Here is a 16,026-nt window from a genome sequence, read left to right on the forward strand (position 1 = left end):
AAAGCAGACTGAGGACTTTGTCACAGTACAGTGAATGTTGGAAAAAAGAATCTTTCCTTTCTGGTTGTGTAAACTAACTTACTTTTCTAACCTAATGAGTGATTATCCTGTCAGAAGTTCAGGAGTGGCTGTATCCCTGCTCCACCAACATAGGCTTTCTGGTGGGAGATGAAACAAAGGAAATTTTTTGGCAGCCTTTTAAGAGTTTTAGCTTAGAGCTACTCGGATTTGGAATGCTACATTGTGGGGAGATGGGTCAGCAACAAGCATGTGTTTGTCCATGTTCAGTTTGACACAGTTACCACCCCATGGTAGGTGTGAGCACTTCAGACTGAAGCAGTTCTTTGTAGAGAGAGTCCCAAGCAGTGGGGTAGGACTGATGAGCTCATGACTTGGAAGCACAAAGTGAAGCCACAAAAATCCATATAAAGGACACTGCATGGCTGGAATGCTATCACTGTATAGATACTGGTGATTGAAAGTCAGGTACAGGCCTTGAGAGAATTCTGCTTGCTGTTTCACTTTGAAATTTCACTATCCCCTATGGTCAACCCTGTGGTTAAACCAGTGAAGCTTAGACAAAACTGAAATAGCAAAACAGCTGTCAAACTGGCTGCTGCTGGCTGGCAAGGATGGCTTTGTGGCTTCCCCTTCCCCTTTGTTGTGCACCTGTACAAGTTGAACAGAGCTGTTTTTGTGGTAATGGTGATGTGTCCGTTGACGTGTGTTCCTTCCCTTTTTGCCCTTTGATCTTGAATTGTCTTAGCTTAGCTCAGTGTCCTGGTCTCTGTTGGATTTGAAATAGCACCAGGCCCCTACAGTGTAGTTATTTTTTGTGTGCCTACACATTGTGCCACTGTTTTTCCAGTTGCTTAAAATAATCGCCCTGGTGACAGCTGGTCAGTCATGTATGTACTTTTAACAGGTGTGTAATCTGCAATTTGTACACCTGCTGCAGTTCTCAATACCACCCCTAGCAGAGATGGGGGCACTGCCGCAGAGAAGCTAACAAAGTAGTTGGGAGTATGCCCTGTTGGCAATCTGTGTGATGTATTTATGTAGCTATGACTACCAGCTTGATATGGGGACTCTTTTCGGGGAGCTTGTGGGAGTGAAGGCAAATCCAATGCCTAACTGATAGCCTTGGAGACTGATGCTTTCTGTCTAACCATAGATTGGGTCTGCTGCATCCAGTGAGTACTAAGCATTGTTTGTTAGTATAGACGTGACCTTTGTGATGGTTCACGGGGGATATTCTAGGCATAGAAGATGGACCTGATTCAGGGACTAGGCTGGATGGTACAATAAAAAAATAAATCCTTAATCCCAATCTCTAGCTGAAGGTAAATAAACCTTGGAGTGTCTGCGAGTTTAGAACAATGGGCCAGGCTTGCCTTTGAGCAGTTTAGCCTGATAAGTATGGTGATGTGTGTTTTTAATAGCGTTGAGCTCTATGTAACCAGTTTAGTTTCATAATAATCAACAGCTCCCCAGAGCCTTTCATTCAGACATGGTCAGTAAAGCCAGTGTTCAGCCATGACAGCTTGCTTCAGAGTTTTAAAGGCAAGGTACACAGCAAAAATGGAGACAGGTTTCTGTACTTCATGTTCTCCCTGGCTAAGTGATTGGGGCTATTCAACATATAAATAAATTTTACTATTTTAAAATGATGTAGCCCTTTGTGAACTTAGCACCTAGTACACAGTGTCCCTGGCTGTGTCTACACTTGCATTTATCTTTTGAAAAAGGAATGCAAATGAGGGAAATTGAAAATGCCAAATGAAGCACTATTTTATGTATCACTTGCTTTATTTGCATAATCTCTTCATCAGAGATTCTCTTGAAAGAAAAAAGCAGCGTAGATGGCGCTCTTCTGAAAATAAACCCCATCTTTTGAAGGTGGGGCTTATTTTCTAAAGAGCCCCGTCTATGCTGTTTTTTTTTTTGTTTTTTTTTTAAAGAATCTCGGATGGAAAAGAGAGATGGTAAATGAGTGCCTCATTTGCATTTGATTCCCCTCATTTTCATTCCTCTTTCAAAAGAGAAGTACAAGTGTAGATACAGTCCCTCTGAATCCCAGGCAGGGGTGGGGAAACTTTTTTTTTCTTTGGTCGGGGCAACTGTGGTGGTAGGAAGCCACAAGCCTCAATACAGCCCAAATCAAAGTAGTGCAGAGGCCTGATTCGGCCCATGGGCCATCGGTTCCCCATCCTGGTTGTAATGTTTCAGTGAACTGAGCTGTGCCAACAGAAGCCCAGAGGGGATTTTTTTTTTTAAAAAAGCTAGTTAAAATTTATTTTTATGCTGCCTGGCCGCTGATGTATAAAACTTTCCAGCTGTTAGTGGAAAAACCTGGATTTAACTCATGGTTGTGTTGTGGTTCGTCTTTAAAATGGTAACAGAGAGGTAGCCATGTTAGCTTGTACTCCAACAAAACAGAACAGCAGAAATGTAGCGCTTAAAAGACTAACACAATGATTTATTCATTGATGAGCTTTTGTGGAACAGATCCACTTCATCAGTTCAAGCTCATTTCCAATAGACTGATGTATGTACAGGCGACCAAAAACAAACAAACAAACAAACAAAAATTGCAACAAAAACAGACAAATCAAAATACATAGGAGGGGGATGAGGGCTGGGGGATGTTATCATCCCTCCTATCCCCCTCCTGTGTATTTGATCTGTCAGTTTTTATTGCAATTTTTTTGGTCCTCTGTACTTACAAATGTCAGTCTGTATTGGAAATGAGAGTGTCTGAAGTGGGTCTGTCCCACAAAAGCTCATCACTGAATAAATCATTTTGTTTGTCTTTTAAGTGCTACATATCTTGAAAATGGGAGCATTCTTAATGTCTGAGCTCTTGTAGCTCCATGTAACTTCACTTGTCATTGTGGGTGCTCAGCACCTTGGAAAATAATGAATCCTTTCCCTGACTATCCAGGGTTTTATAAGGGAAACGGAAACCCAGCATGACAGGAGCAGACCAGACTGACTGTTATGAAAATGGCTGCTCTTTGTAGCTCTGTTTGCTTGATAAGACATCCAGAATGTGGATGTGCTAATTGAGGGAAGAGAGGGATGTTTTAGCCTGAAGAGGTCACTTCCAAAGTAAACAAGACAGACACAAAAGGGAAGGAGAACAGAGGCACAGAGAGCGGCCAAGTGAGTTGCTTGAGGCCACTCACCCAGGCCCACAATGGTGGGGGGAAAAGGGGGCAGTTGTCCCAGGCCCCTTTGAAATGCAGCCAAGTGCTGTGCCATGGCTCTGAGGGAGCATGAGGAAGGCCCAGGGCTGACTCTCCTCCCCTCCCTAACCCTGTCTCCAGGCCCACAGCAGCTATCAGCTCTGCTGCACTTGCCAGGTCCAGTGACTGAGCTGAGACTAGAGTGAACAGAAATCAGGTCTCCTCTCTCACCGCTCAGTGCCAGTAGACTTTCTAGGAGAATCATTTGCTCCTCCTCAGCAAGCCCTAGCAAGAGAGAGTTACCTCGGTTCCCTTTTGCAAAGTCACTTGTTTTTCCTTGTCTTGCACGTCAGCCTTACGTAACATGGAGCATAAATGATTGAAAACAGACTTCCTGTTTCCTGTCACTGGAGATGTGGCGAACAGGTTTAACAGGGACAGAGAAATCCTTGGCCTGGTAGAAAGAATTGTGTGAACATTCCTGGAAGGGATGTGGTGATTTGTAGGTGTTCTGGCTTAATAAAGCTGCCTGAGGCTGGGTCACAGGGAATCGAAGGCACAGCCTGTCTTGAGGAAAAAACACTGTTCCTATTGAACAGTGAACTCTTCTGCTTTCTTCTTCAAACCATAACATCTCTGCTGCCGCCACATCATTCCCTGTGGCTCTGAATGCTCTTGAATTAAATGGCATTTTCGCTGTCATAACCTTGTTCCAATTTTAAATCTCCAAGTAAATGTGGGCCAGAGAACCAAGGTCCAGTCAAGGTCTAAGTGGCACAAATGTGGGAAGGTGGGGCCCCAGTCTCTAATTTGTAATTCTTTTAGTATGTGTTTTACTACTACTGTGACAATGTGTGTATCATTTGCTGTTCTTAGATACTGTTTGTATTAAAGGTCATTCTCTAAGTTTGAGGTACTTATATGCACAAAATAGCTGAGAACACACCTTTTATTGGGCAAGTTTGTGTTCTTTGGCTTTAGGGAGTTTTCTAATATTCACTAAAAAGTCCTGTGGCACCTTATAGACTAACAGATATTATGGAGCATAAGCTTTCATGGGCAAAGACCCACTTTGTCCTGTGATGGATTTGAGATAGCACAAGGCCCCTACAGTGTAGTTATTTCTGTTGTGCCTACACACTGTGCCGCTGTTTTGCCTGTTGCTTAAAGTAACCGCCGTGGTGACAGAGTCTTCTCATGAAGTGGGTCTTTGCCCACGACAGTTTATGCTCCATAATATCTGTTGTCCTGAGGCACCTTTAGAGACTTTCTTGTTGTTTTTGCAGATACAGACTAATATGGCTACCACTCTATTACTAATATTCATTAATGTGCTGTAAACCCAGAGGCCGGGGTGAAAAACCTGTTAGTTTCACTATCAGTAAAATAGCTGCTGCTGTTCTGTGGGGAAACTGGTTTTAAGATACTGTACTACTACTATCAAAACAAAAAAGCAGTCAAGTAGATAGTATATAGACGAGCACAGCTTTCTCTCTGTTACTGTACTCCTACTACTTATGTACAATCCAGCAAGGGGGCGGGGGGGCGCTTCCTCATTCTTCATTAATCAGGACACACACCCACCCACCCACAAAAAAAAAGAAGATGCTGGGGAAGAGGGATATGAAGATCTGTTGCTTACTCCCCACCCAAAGTCAATTCTCTGTGACGATGTCATAATCTCCACAGCAACTAATTGTGTTGTTAGAAACAGGATTATGATTCCAAGCAGTGAGGTGATAAATTCTTAACAAGGGCTTTTTGTTCCCTGTAAGGCGTTGTCAGTTAAGCCAAAAGGAGAGAGAAAATAAATCTGTTTAGTCTATAATGTGCCGCAGGACTTCTCATTGTTTTAGCTACCCAATATTTGTTGACATCTGGAGAGCCATTGACTTGATGTTAATTTTATCAAGACCCTGTGGCTAACAACTGGTATTAAAATCCATTAGTAATTCTGTGCTAGTTCAGAGGAAAATGGTGTTAAATTTAAGGCACTGGACTAGGAGTCAGGAAATCAGGGTTCAGTTCTCAGGTCTGTCACTCCCTGTGGGAAACAGGGAACACCACTTGATCTTGCTGTGACTCCACGTACGTCTTCACAGCAAAGTTCTTTGGAAATAGTAGCTGTTATTTCAGAGTACCTAACCTAAGATGTGTCTACGCTAGCCCTCTTTTTCAAAGGGGGTGTGGAAACTTACACAGGCTGAGGAATATCAATGAGGGTATTTCATGCATATGCAGCACCTCATTAGCATAACGGTCGGTGTGTGAATTTCGAAGCCGCTAACTTCAAAGTGCTGACAGGTAGTCTAGCCGTGGGCGCTTTGAAATATACACCCAACTTCAAAATTCCCTTATACCCAAAATAAATTGGGGCTAAGGGAATTTTGAAATTGAGCACATATTTTGAAGTGCCCATGGCTAGACTGCCTCTCAGCACTTCGAAGTTAGTGGCTTTGAAATTCACATGGCTGCTGTTATGTTAATGAGGCACTGTATAGGCATGGCAGAGCCTCATTGATATTCCTCCATCTGTCATTTCCATTTCCCCTTTAAAGGAGGAGGATAGTGTAGACACGGCCCGAGTGTCTACACAATGCAACCACTATTTTGAATAAGCTCGGAATAGCAGCTGTCTTATTTTAAAATTGGTAAACCTCATTTCATAAGGAATAGTACCTATTTTGAAATAGGTAATATTCCCTGTTCTAACAGCACCTATTTTGAAAAAAGACATAGCGTGACCAATGGCTCTATTTCTAAATAAGTTTTATGGATTTAGACGATGCATTTTGAAATAGCTTATTTCAAAATAATGCTGTTACACACAAAAATGTATTCTGAAATAGCATTTAGCTATTTTGAAATAAGCCTTCTGTGTAGACATACCCTCAATTGCCCATCTATAAAATGGGGATAACTACATGTCGTCTGCTCCTTGTCTGTTTACCATATAAGCTCTTCAGGAAGGGGTCTCTCTTACTATGTTTGTGTACTTTAGGGCCTTAACCACAACTGGGGTATCTAGGAGCTAATTAGTTTCAATTACCATTCTTGCATAGGCAATACTGACTTCCAGTCATGTAACCATTACACACTAAGTCCATGGGAGTTAGACACCTAAATAGCTGTCACTTAAAGGTATTTAGGCTCCTAACTTCCATTGAGGGATCTGGGCTTGCCCATTGAAGTCAATGGGAATTAGTCATCTAACTAGGTTAGAGGATCTAGCCCTAGTGTTTTCAGCTCATATTACCTCTGTGCCTCTCATTCTGTCATTTTTTTTTTCCCCTACCTTGCTTTCATGATGCAGATCTGTATGGGGTGCAAAATGCTTAGTACCTTGCTGGACTGTAAATTGGTTTTCATCGAGGTTTGTAGTGGTCAGTAACTTACAAAATCATACCAGAACTTCTGTGGTTATCTCATCATCATACAGTAGAGAACCTCCACAGTTCAGAGAGGGCGGGAATGGTGATGAGCTCATAGTTGCATGCAGACAGCTAGCTCCTGACTGCAGCTTATACCTCAGGTGAGCAAATTTTTTACATCAGGCCCTGCTTTTCATCCCTGCAATTAGCAGGGCCCCCAGCCTGTCTAATGTAATCCAAACCAATGAAAATTTCAGTTAAATTTTTATATATATAAAAATATAAAAAACCCTTTTCATACATGTAAGTACAGTTAAATTTTCATATCTGGCAGCCCTGGGACCAGGAGGAGGTTGCTGGATATCCAACTATTCTAGGTAACAGAGAGGTATAACTAGCAATGCATAACACTAAAGAAAAACAGGATCAGATATTAGAAACAAAAATGTATGCAGAGTACTGATTTTCCACCAGCAGTAGTATTGTGCATGGTACACTTGTACTGTATTTGCTGTATTTATTTGTACTGACTTTTCTATATTGTACTCATGGAAAACATAACTAAAATTTACTTAGAATTAAATTGCCCGTTACTAGAGAGTTCCAGATGATAGAATGCCAGCTAGGAAAGAGTTTACTGTAGAATATAAGCGCATGTGGAATGTGTTGAGCCGCTGCTCTTATTTTGAGCATGTGCCAGGGGAGCATTTTATAGATAGTGGGAGCTTTATCCCTGCTACCACCCCTGGCTATGACAACCCTTGAAACCAAGAATGGAATTATCAGACATATAATTGACGACCATTTGGGAATAAAAGTCAATGCTGTCTTTGTAAAGGGAAATCATACTTCATCAGTCTGTTAGAACTCTTTGAGGTCTACAAATATGTGGAGTAGGTTGATCCAGTGGATATAGTGTACCTGGACTTTTAGAAAGTCTTTCACATGATACAAAAGACTCTTCAGGAAGGTAAGCATAAGAGGGAGGGTCCTCTCATGGATCAGTAAGTGACTGAAGAGGGGAAACGAGTGAGAATAAAGGGTCAGTTTTTTATAACAGAGAAAGGTAAATAGGTGGGTCCCACAAGGCTCTGTACTGGACCTGTGCTGTTCAACATATTTATAAATTATCTGGGAAAGGGGGTGAACAGCAATGTGGCAAAGTTTGCAGAGAATTCAAAATTACTCAATATAGTTAATTCAGCAGAGTTACAAAAGGAGATCACAAAATTGAGTGATTGAGCAACAAAATGACGCACATTTGTGCAAAGAAGCAGAAGTTCCCATTCCACACACTTGTTTTCTCCTGAACCTCAGCTGGTGGCTTTGGAAAGCTGAATATGATTGACTGCCAGATGTTTAGCTTGGAAGACGGAAGATACGTCAGTTGATTATTGCCCTGTTCTGTTCGTTGCCCTGAAGTGTCTGGTGCCAGCCACTGTTGGAAGACCAGGTTCTGAGCAAGATGGTCTATTGGTGTGACCTAGAATGGCAATACTAATGTTTCTTATATTTCTTAGCAACCGCTTATTTACCAGGAGTGCAGAATTCGCTAGTGGACTGCCTGCGCTGACATTTTCGCACAAATCACAAATGGGAGAGTCACTTCTTAAGGTATGCCTTCCCTCCCATTAATGATTGTTAATCTCTTGCTTGTGGAAGACACTTAGGGACCATCACTTGCAGAAGGAATGGAGACTGCTTATCAGGCCCTGGAGTTTCTTTGACATGTTAGGTCCTTCGCTGTATTGGCTACCTCCCTCCATCTTGTCTGCTATACATTGTTTGTTTGAACTGTGTTGAGAATGAGAACCTGGAGATGTGTTGGTCCACACTGCCTTTTCAAGCTCTCAGCTCAGAGCATGAGGGGAGCTATGGTGCAGGTGTGGGCTAATATGAACAGGTTGCCAAAAATTCTGGACTCAGGGATATGGGTGCAAATGCATATCCCACATGTGGAATGTAGAGAGGCCCATGCATCTGAAAGAACCTCCAGTTATAGGTAAAGTAACTTTCCTATCCTAGCCAGCCTTAATGTGGGCTAATGTCCACCAAGGATTTCTGTACTACAATGACAAGCCTCATGGAAGTACCTACATAGATTGTTGGGCACCAGAACTCATTTTACTACTGCCCTGAAGTAGAATTTAAACCCTATCTCCAGACATGAAAAGCTGGTCCGTTAACAGATTGGTCTGGGGACAAAAAAACACATGGGTAACAAATGATTCCACACTTTGGATTGGATTGAAGTAGTATGCCTCCAGCCATTTTTCCCCTCTTCCCTGTTTCAAGATACGCACCTCTACAGTTGTACTGCTGTGACTCATCTGCTTTTGCATGCCAACAAGAGACACACCCAGGATATCAGGTCTGGACCAGACAAGGGAAAAATTCTGCATTGATGCCTGAGGGATTATGACCTAATGTTTTTTTAATCTAATTTATGTAATCTTTAAGGCTGATAGTTTACACTCCACATTCATTCTCAGGCACAGATTATTTTCAGTCTAGAATGCCATTATGAGTCTGCTAATTATTCGTTCTTGTTACCGTTAAGCAAACAAAAAGATGTGAGAGTAAGGAGAATTATGGCTGCATACATGATGCTACTGAGCCTTCTGGAACTTCAGGTCTCCGCTTACTGAGATTGGAACTGGGGCGGTCAATTGCTGGGAGTTAATTTAGCTGGTCTAACAAAAATCGTGTTCCTGAACACTCCAGTACTCCACTAGCTCTAGAAGTGGATGAGAGAAACTCTTGTTGACCCCCTGCAGTGGAGACCCTGTAGCAACTTGATCTAACTTATGTTGACTCCAGCTACACTCTTCACGTAGGTGGAGTTGTGTACCTTAGGTCAACATTGCCCCATAGTGTAGACATACCCTAAGGGTGGGATCCACAAAGGGACTAAGGCATTGCAATGCTGAGACACCTAGAATGACACAGGAAGAACATGGTAATCCATAAAGCCGATTCACATAGTAGGCTTCCTAGGCAATGCACAGGGAGAGGTACCAAGTGCCTTCACATGGGATTCATGCAAGGGAGCCTTTTGAGCTAGCTTGTGGAAGATCCCAATGAGAAGGGTGTATGCTAAGCCATAGGCACCTGATTCTGCTTAGTGAGTAGTGACGTGACCCCCAGCTACGTGGGGCTTATGCATTTCTGGAGGGCCATGGAGCAGCCCTGGAAAAAAACAGGGGATTCTCAATGTCCCCTGGCAACCCTGCTGATCAGCTCCTCCCTTCAGCGCCTCCCACTCACCATGGATCAGCCGTGGCATACTGGAGGCATTGGGCGCAAGAGGAAGGAGAGAGTGGGATGTAGTTGGTGAGGCAGAAGGAAGAAGTGATTGGAAGTGGGGTCTGGGGCAGAGCAGGTCAAGCACACACAGGGACGTGAGAGTGTCAGCACCTGTGCTTGAGGGAATGTGTTAGGTGCCTGCCTCATGCTACACAAAACTGAGAGGGAAAGTGGAAAAATAGACTGCTGATAATTGTTAGCTGGGAGCTAGAGCACGCAGATGCGGTGGAGATGTAGGTTCAACTCCTCTCTTTGCCAGAAATGATTTGACTAGGGTCTCCAACCTTTCCAAAGAGTTCTCCAAGTTATGAAATTCTCGGGAGAGGGGAGCCTCCAGTTAAAGCCATTTTGCATTGGATAAATAATGGAGTGAGTGGAGCTGAGTACTGAGCCTTGAGCTCCCACCTCCCATGGAGCTGCCCTTATGGTCTCTCCCACTGGACTATAGTCATTCCTGCTCTCTTTCTCTCTAGCTCAATGCTTAGGTAATGGTTTCACAAGGAAGATCTTCAAAAGGAGTGATTTGAGCCCCTCCCCTTGCCCACTATCCCATAGTTTGGTGCTTAAAGGCCGCCTCTGAGAGGCAGTAGAAGACCCACTCTTCAAATCATTTCTTTCCCTGTGGCAAGAGGGGGAAATGAAGCTTCCATGTCTGAGATGAGTGCTTGAACAACCGGGCTAACAGTATTAGGTTATAAGCTCCTCCTCTCACCAGAAATTGAATGGGACCTGATCTGGTAGGCATGTTCTGAAGCTGCTGACCAGATTGGGTCCTGCCCATGAGACAAGTGGTTGAATGCCTATCTTCTCCCGGTTTGTGATTTCTGCTGAGACTTACGTGGGAACCCAGCAGTGGTCTTTCTCAGAGGTGGAAGTGTGGGTGCTGAGAAAGTTTAGGCACCTCCATGGTTCAGTGGGCAATTTTTGAGTGACAGTGGACCCAGAACTGGGATGTAGGCACCTAAATCTGAGGTTTACTATGTGTCTACTCTGCAGGTAGAAAGCTGGGGCTGGCCCATGCCAGTTGAGTCATGCTAATTGTGGAGTAAACATGAGCTCAGGCTGCAACCCAGGCTGTGGGACCTTTGCAAGGTTTTAGAGCTCTGGTTCTAGGACAAGTCAAACAGCTACACCCCAGTTAAACAGCCCAGTAGCTTGAGCCCTGGGACCCTGAGTCAGCTGGCACTGGCTAGCCATGGTTGTCTAATTACAGTGTAAATAATCTATTAGATACTTAACTCTAGGTACCTTTGCAGCTCTCACCCTCAATTCTGTATAATTTGGGCTCCTTTAAAAACATGCTCTGCCTTGCTCTCCTTTCCCTCTTCCTGCCTTGTAAAAATGTTCTCCGCAATGGGCAGCACAACTAAAATTGGATCCTCCTTAATGCAGCAGATTTGCTGGTGCACTTGTCACGTACTGTGGTTAAAAATGTTTTCAGGGCACATTTGTCAGGGATTCGTTGCTAACATTTTTTGCTGAAAGGCTTCTCAAGAAAAAAAAACCCACTCCAGACAACAAAATCCCCCACCCGTCCCTAACTAGATTTTGTTGTTGTTATATGTTCAATTGTTTAAAATGAAACATACTAAGCGCAGAGCACAGCTGGACCCAGAACATTAAGGGATGCTTTTTAAAACGTGGCATCCCCTTCAGCATCTGCAATTTTGCAGAAAGAAACATGGGCTCAATGAATGGCCCTGATCTTGCAAGTTGCTCCAGGCAGGGTCATGCATTGCCCCTATGGACTTTGCAGGGGTCCTTCTTAGGTAAAGCAGGTATGTGAAGGTCGCTAAATGTGGGTGCAGTATGACAAGTGTCCAAAGAGGCAGAAATAAAGAGGAGGAGACAGCAAAGCTCTAAGTATTAGAGATCATGTCAACCTTGTTAGCTTTTAAAATAGGCCAACCTTGAAAGCTTTTATTTTTCTTTGCCGGTCTGCCGAGACCAGTTCTTCAGAAATAATATTTTAAATAAAAAAACACTTAATTGGTTTGTCTGCTGTATCCGATGATGAAGCAAAGAACCAAATCAATCCTCCTTTCTGGAATTGTATTATAAAGCACCAGGGCTCAGCTCCTTACATATGGTAATGCACCTACTATTGGATTTAAACACGAGTCCCTCCAAGTCCCACTGAAGTCAATAAAACCTCAAGAGCCACTGTCCTAGTGTTCCTTTCTGGCCTTAAAATACGTGGCTCTGTGAGGCTGTAAACTGAGGCTATGTCTACATTACTCAGAAGATCGACCCACTCAGGATTGATCTTCTGGGGTTTGACTTTACACCACTGGGGGAGATGAGCCAAAGTGACCCTGTACTCACTGCTATCACCTTCCTTAGTAAGGTCAGGTAAGTGAATTGTAGGTAAGTTGATTCTAGCTACTCAGTTGCCATATCTAGAATTGTATATCTGCAATCAACTTACCTTCCTTGTGTAGACCAAGCGTTAACCTTCAGACCTTGAGGGGGTTTCCATAGGAGTGAACTAGGAAAGGTTTGCTGTGGATCAGAGGAATAAGCATAACTGATACGTTAAGTAAGGCTAGGAGGACGAGTCCTTGGAGCAGACCTTCATCAACCCCAGTCTTGCTCTATCCCCATCATTTTCCATGTTTGTGCACTTGTTGGGTTCTTGCAGGGACTGAAGCAGCAGAAGAAAGTCTGAGCCCGAGGCCTGCAGATCTGGAAGTCCCACCAAAGGGCATGTACTCAGGAGGTGTCCAGCTCATTTTTACTAATAATCTTCCAAGTAGACCTCTAAACTACCCTAACCTCTGACCCTTCTGTGTGTCACCCAGCAAAGGCAACTCTTAGCTATGGCTGATTGGTCTCCAGGCAGTGATATTACCAAGGCACCTGTGTGCTTTGGCTAATCCTAGGCCATATGGAAAGGTAAGGGCAATAATAATATTACTCCCATGGGCCCTAAAGGGAGAAAGTTAAGTCAATGCTGAGCCATTCTGCAAACCCCACTTCTATGATATCTTATCACTGAGATCTTACAGACTTCCATTTGGCTGTGAAAATGAGGGTATTTGCTGTGAAAAGAATATTTTGCCTAGATTGCAAACACTGTGGGGCAGGGACTCTTTTATTATTTATTAGACACTTACAGAACTCCATAGAATGGGATTTTAAACCTTGCCTTGGGCCTCTAGCTGCTACTCACGGAGCAAAGTGTTAGTTTATGGTTGGTTCCAGAGCTGCATTTTCTCTCTTTATGGGCACAGCCACAGACACTTGGGCAGTGGGGAACTAGGTATGAGAATGCATGAACTTTGCAGCTGTGTGGTGATAACTTCAACACAGCACAAAACTGGAAGATAGGGCTGACTCCCCTCCCCAACACCCACACCCTCTCTTCCTCAGTACACTTTCAGATCTGGCTAAGGCAAGTTTTCAAAATAAAGTGAATTCTTTGGCACAGGTCTTCCTGCAACCTGTGTTCTAGAGAGAAGCTTGAGCTGCAGCATTAGGCTCCAAAACCCAGTGTCCAGTCCTGTGCATCTCTGGGATCAGCTCACAATAGAAAGAAGTACCAGATGTAAGGTTCAGTCCTGATTTGAACTTCCCAAAACTTGCAGGGGAGGTTTGATGCCTAAACATTGAAAGAGGGGAATCATACCCAGGGTGGTCCATATGGTCTCATATTCCCTCTGCATTTGCTCAGTACCAGATGCTTTCAAGGAGAGTGGAAGAAATCCCTAAGTAGGCGGTCTGGAACGTGGCTTGGTTGGGTCTCATGGCTGCACTCCAACTGAAAAGGCAGCAATTAGCCTGCTCCATGGGATCTTACCATAAGGATTTTTTACTGGAATTCCCGATTGAAGTCAACAGCAGATTCTGCTTACAACTGATAGTAGGAGACAGCCCTATAATGAAACTATCTCACCATTAACTGCGCTTACTGGACAACTAAATGGCCATTTACCGTGTAAGAAATATTGTTGCTACACGATGTATGATCCCCATGTAACGCTAAGCCATCCACTTCTCTAATTAAGCAATAACAGTGGGTGAGGCAGGCCATTTCCTGGGGATTAATGGGAGGAACAGTCAATTGAACAGCAGCTTGGCTTGTTTAAGATCTGCAAGCAGGTCCCAAGGCCGAGCTGTTTCTGCAGGAGTGAAGTGGCTCTCGTCAGATGGCTCCCTGTCAGAGCTGGATGCTCTGCAGGCTTGGTTAGCCCTTTCATCAATCATTCCACTAACAGGCAGTCAACCCGTGTACCGAGCCAAGCCAGTGTCTGACAGCCAGCCTTCATTTGTGCAGCAAGCTATTCTCTCTCTCCCTTATGCACCGTAGTAATTAAAGGTTTGGCAGTAGGCCCTTCCTGTCCTTTTCCCCACAAAATGCATCATGCTCAGCCTAGCAGTGAACACTGAACTCAATTACTTTAATGCCCATCGTGCTAAGGTAGTGGGCATTTGCCCCAAAACACTTGCAGGGGTAAAGTCTTTCCTAGCTGGTGACAGAGAGCACAGTTTCTCGGTGGGATTTGGTTCTGTAGCAAAGCACGCCTGCCCCCTACTCTGTGAACATGGGTGCTTCCTGTCTGGCATCGCATGACTCAGCAAAAAATATGCTATTCCATTTTTATGATGATTAATCTTAAGCATCTGCTTGTGGGTGATGTCAGCACCAGGAAGCACAGCCCTTGTGGTGGAAACTGAGATGAATCTCTAGCCCCCACATCTAGGCACATGGTCCCTGGCCATTCTTCAGGAATCAGACAGATCAAATGAACCCAACCAGGCCAGATGGGTGTATTTGTATCACAGCAGATTCCGACCCATCCCACTAGCTTCACACTTTGCCTTGCCAACATTTCAAAGCGGAACACACATTAGCTACATCCACAGAAGCTTAAAAAAATCTCACCTGCTCTGCAGTGTGGACTCGTGGGATTAACATCTCAATAATGTCCCTCCCAGACAGCAGGATCAATGGCCCCAGAATCAAGAGCTGGCCCCCTTCTAAATCAGGGGTGAGCGAGCTTTTTACATCAGGCCCCACTTTTCATCCCTGCAATTTCCCCGCACCCCTGCAACATGCCTAATATAATCCAAACCAACAGAAATTTCTGCCATGTTCATACACCTCCCCGCATGTGAAAGAAATGATGTAGAATGTAAAACTATTAATCGGTAGATAAATGTGACTACACTGACGTAAAAACTATAACATATGTCTACATTTGTAATGAGATGGATGAGACTGAGACCCAGCAGCTGATTGTGCTGCACCCCCATTATGAAATTTCATGGGCCCACCCTGCTGTTTTGCTTACGCCTGTTCTAAATCATAAGAGCAGTTAAAAACCATGAAGTTAAAAAAAAAAAGGTTGGGTCCTCAGAACTGGTCTTTTGCACTTGGAACCTGTAAAGGCCATGCTTGCAGCTTCCCTCTGTAACCCCCAGGGCTACGGAGTATTTTTATTTAATAGGACACTGAGAGTCTCATGAGATCACATGATTTCAGAAGCCAGGGCAAGAAAGAAAACACCAGTGGTGACAAGAGTGGGCAGTGTGAAGAGGGGGAGATTTCTGAGCAGCACAAAGATTTTGAGGAAGTAATTTGTTGAGATTGACAAATGCACTTTATGTTCATAGATCTGACAGTGCTGAAGAAAGGAGATGCATCATTCCACTTGAGCAGGTGGGAAAACAGCGAGTAGGAAGAAGTCAATATTTTTCAGGGTACCATTTGGAAACTCTACGCACAGTGAAGAAAGAATTTGTGGTAACTTCACTTTGGCCTCCTGGTTGTGTTTGGCTAGGATGTTGCAAGCAGATTTTTAAAGGTATTTTCAGACCTCCATGCCCAAGTCACTTTTGATGTTGGGACTTAGCTGTCTAAGGACACTTAAAATGCTACAGGTGCACTGCTGTAGCATTTATCTGCAGACACTACCTATGGCAACAGCAGGTAGGCATAGGTAATCCACTTCCCTGAGAAGTGATAGATAGGGTGAGAGAAGAATTTTTCTGTCAGCCTAGCACTGTCTACGTGGGGACTAGATTGGGTTAACATCCCTGCTCAGGGGCTGGATTTTTCATATGTCTGACCAATGAAATTAAATTGACTTACTTTTCTAATTCAGACCAGGCCTTAGCCGAGGGGTCAGCAACATCTGGCTGAGGGTGCCAAGAGTGGC

This window comes from Carettochelys insculpta, chromosome 3 (genome assembly GCF_033958435.1).
Source record: "Carettochelys insculpta isolate YL-2023 chromosome 3, ASM3395843v1, whole genome shotgun sequence".
NCBI lineage: Eukaryota > Metazoa > Chordata > Testudines > Carettochelyidae > Carettochelys > Carettochelys insculpta.